Source organism: Ambystoma mexicanum, chromosome 3p, assembly GCF_040938575.1.
Source record: "Ambystoma mexicanum isolate Mex_15411 chromosome 3p, UKY_AmexF1_1, whole genome shotgun sequence".
In the NCBI taxonomy this organism is placed as follows: domain Eukaryota; kingdom Metazoa; phylum Chordata; class Amphibia; order Caudata; family Ambystomatidae; genus Ambystoma; species Ambystoma mexicanum.
Genome location: NC_090925.1, coordinates 731,199,599 through 731,204,011, shown reverse-complemented (window position 1 = coordinate 731,204,011; position 4,413 = coordinate 731,199,599).

Here is a 4,413-nt window from a genome sequence, read left to right as displayed (position 1 = left end):
ACAGATTTTGTCTCACGCGGAAACCAAGCAGCAGACACGGAAGACAAGCGTAGGCAACCAAAAGTGACACAATTATGGAAGTGGAAGTGCCGTGCACCAATGAAAGAATGATGGTTGCACGAACAACATCTGAAGCCTAGAACGATCTTGAGCAAACGCAACTAATGGAGCTCCATGGGAAGGCACCACAGGAAGAGAAAAACCTGTAGAAACGTCAAGGGTGTTCTTTAAACCCCTCTGACAGCTTGTGGCGACAAGACAGCACTGGTAAACCAGTAATGCCTGTAGCCCTACTAAAAATAGCACTGGAGCAGTTACATTACTCGGCGCATATGACAAAGGAGAATCTAGCAGCAACGCTCGCGGAAGACTGGTTCATACCGAATTTAGCTGAGCATGTTGCATTCTTTATGGTGAACTGCATAATCTGCCAACAATTCACCGCTGGGCACACATTAAAAGTTATGAGAGGAGTCATCCCCAGGCCAAATGGGCCTTTTCAGCACTTGCATGTCGATTACGTCGACATGATTCAAGTTTGTAACGGGTACAGATACTTAATTGTTGTGGTGTGCCCATTCTCTAGATGGGTAGAGGCAGGTCCATGTACACACCTAAACCGTTCCTGTGCGGCCACATTTTTTGTGAGGGAAGTGTTCCCCAGGTGTGGGGTGTGTGAAGTCATGAGATCAGATAATGGGGCTCACTTTGTCAATGCAGTGTTCGAACAGATTAACTTGCTGCTTGGTATAAAGCACAAGTTCTCATTGGCGTATCATCCACAAGGTAATGGGCTCTGTGAGAAGCTCAACGGCTTGTTAAAGGAAAGGATAGAGCCAAGTTGAAGCTTACTCTAAGGAAGGGATGGTTGCACTGCCTTCCACTGGCATTGTATGCTCTTCGGAACAAACCTGGCTCCGACCATCATCTTACGCCACATGAGATAGCCACAGGAAGAAGAATGAGAACTCCCCTAACACCCCGAGATAGAGCTAGATGTGATGCCCAGTCAACAGGAGAGGTTTTAGGGTCTGAAATGCAAAACTATCTGAACTGCATGACATCTTGCCTTACTGTAATTTCAGACCAGCTGCAGCGATGACGAAAAGGGTGCAGCGCAGCACAGGACACAGAAGGACACACTGCAACAGACCCAGTTCAAGGTCTACGTGTTCCACTCCTCTTCCCTGGAGACACCGTCTTCGTGAGGAATCACACAAGGAAAACGTGGGACGAGCCAAGGTTCAACGGACCGTTCACAGTTGAAGACGTTACTCCATCTACAGTCAAGCTACAAGAAAGAAGAGCTTGGATCTTCCTGGGTGATATCAAGCCATATGTCGGAAGAACCCCCCTGACTGCACCCCATAGCAAAGAGACTACAGACAACAGGGAAGAACCACAGCACGTGCAGACGAGATCCATGAAGAGGAAGAAGGACGCATGACCAGCAAAGTAAAGACAAAGAACTTTTTTTGCAAGGTTGTGGCTTAACTTGGACACTTCGTCTAAGCAAAAAAGGGGATAAGGACATAAAAATTGACATTTCTGTGCATCCAAGTTGCAGGGTGAAGAAGAAAATTTTGCGTATAAGCCACAACATGTTTTGTTGATTTGAACTTTAAACTGAGGCACACTTAAACCTTGATGAAAAAAAGGACAATGACAAATTTTGACCGAGGACACTCACATTGGAAGAAAATACAGTATCCCGATTCATTCAGCACCGAGACCTTATTCAAAATCACTTATGGTGTCCCACAGTAGAGACATCACAAAGGACGTGGTCACCTATTTCAACCTAGTGCTAAAATGGTACCCGTCACTGGTAGGGAGGCTCACCAGTGTCACAGACTTTCTCCAAGATCCTGAAAACGAAAACATAATAACACAACTGCTTACTGTCATTGCCAAACAACTCATCATACTCCCTGAGTACAGTGAGAAATAACCCAATGCTCCCAACACAGGCGGAAATAGATGAGCTCATCAACACACTGTTCTTTCGCATAACTGAAGACTGTCCAACCATTGTCGGAAGAACGACAGATACACCGACATTTCTTTGAGACCCAGCAAACACTGAACATTTGAGCCATCTCTTATATAAGATAATCATTTTGGTCGCACTCCACGCGACCGGACAGTGCAGATATTGTTTACATCAAGGAAAAAACATATAACCCTGAAACAAGCAAAGACAAGACAAATATCCCTGTCACCAGAAGACAGCAGATTGGCATACAACGTCTTCTTTCACCTTCTTGAAGGCTTTCCAGAGCCAGTGGGAAGACCAATCAATGTTGACGTAGTTACATTTCTCAGAGATCCAGTAAAGTGTACACAGCTAAACATGCTCCTGCATGGTATTATAGCTCTGATCAAAATTTCCAATCTCCATCGAATCCTTAGGAGAAGATCGTGAAACTTTCCGCCGAGGGACAGATCGAGGGAGCACAGTCGAGAACTCCATTTGTTATATTTGTTGTTATTTTCTCCCTATTTCTTCATACTGACCAGTGCCCAACATGTCCTCAGGACTGAAGCAGATTCGAGGGGTGGACTGAGAGCTGACCTACTTTGAACATGCACAGTAAAAGGGCTCACTGAAGTGTTATATAATCTGTTTTTCCCAGAGTCTAACAGAGGAACTGTATCCTGAAATAAGAGACAATCCGTCGCCCACAAGAGGGGGGACACTTGTGAACCATCTAACACTCGCAAACGCAGTATTTGAAGGACGATATTGGTTGAGGAAATAATAACATTGACATTTGGCGAATGATCGAGATGGGGCCCAGAACAGCAAACTGGACCTCCCACAAGCAGAGAGGCACCCTCGCTTCTCTGGAAGGAAATGCTGTCGCCTCACATATCAAACCATAATGTACTTATGCATTGTATTTATCATTATTTTATTGTCATTAACGATCAGAACTGCATTTTTATTGGTGCACGAAGCGTTCCAATTTCCGTGCACCCACCGGATGATACACGCATGACAACCACAAGAGCACCCAGACCCTATATAGTCATTCCAGTCCCTACAAAATCTGATGGTAGAGTAAATGAACTTGAAATGAACGTGATTAATAGTGATATACACACACTTCTGATAACAAATGAGCAGGAAAGCCAGAGACAGGGTCGGCATGAAATGAATGAAGAAAAAACACTGACAACTATACACACACACACACTGAATGCACACGAAACAGGCCTAGTGTCAATGACCGCAGAACCTCAAACGAAAACAGCAGAGAAGATGAGACTGCCTGCCATAAGAACCTTCATAGAAGATAGTGGGAGAAAAAAAGAAGAATTAAGAGAAAGACCAACAGAAGCAGTCATATTAGAAACCCTTAAGAAAACGGAAGCGCCCTCAGAAAAACACTCTGCAAGGACACAAATGTTAGTAGATTTATTATTCCCGCACATAGCTAGAGTGAGGAAACTGCATGAGGAACTGAAAAATAAAACCACAGAGACTGCATTACCCAGCATATATGTTCCAACACAAGGGACAAGTACCAGTTCCACAATACAGCCATATACCAGACCAGTGTCAGGCTGGTTGGCATGGGCATTTGCACGCAGCAGAGAAAAGAGGCATGAGGACCAGGAAAGAGCTGCCAGACTCCTGTCCACTCAAATGGCGCAGGTGAAGAAGCCTGCACCATGGGCCAGGATACCTAAGAACCCTCCAGCAAGAAAGAGCCATACACATACATTTAGAGATAGAGATGTAGTAATAGCAAACTACATGAAAGCTTTAAGAATCAAGAGAAGCATGCATGAAGACAACACCGAACTGAACGATTACCTGGACAGCACATCACACTTAGGTAACAACATTTGGTACCAGCACATGAAGGAAGTTGGAAGACGAAAATCCGAAGGGGATTGCTTTGTTTGCACACTCCTACAGAACAGCATGGGAAAGTCCAAGATCTTTGTGGCTGTAGAAATTGATATCCCAACAGCACACTGTCTCTTACACATAGCAATGTGCAATACCAGAGGCCAGTTCATGGGAAGTGATGCCTCATTGATATGGGCAACTGAAACAGCGTACCCCGATGAAGATGATTATGTCCAGGACATTAAGACGAGAAATAGAGTCCATACTAGGAACCATGTGATCAGGTACGAGAAGCCTGGAGTTAAAGGAACAGGATTAAGATGGGAAGTAAATCCGAGACTGAACGTCCAAGAGAAAACTCCAGAAGAGGCTCAAATTTGGAAAGAACAGAGGCCAAATGCAGATTTGGGGAACAGTACTTTTACCAGATGGTTGGGAGCAAGGAGTGGTGATCTGCCGAGCATGGATGGTCCTCGGAGCCTGCAAGGAAGCCATAAAAAACTCACAAAGACTGTGCAAACCACTGTGGCCTAAACTTACAAAATTACCAA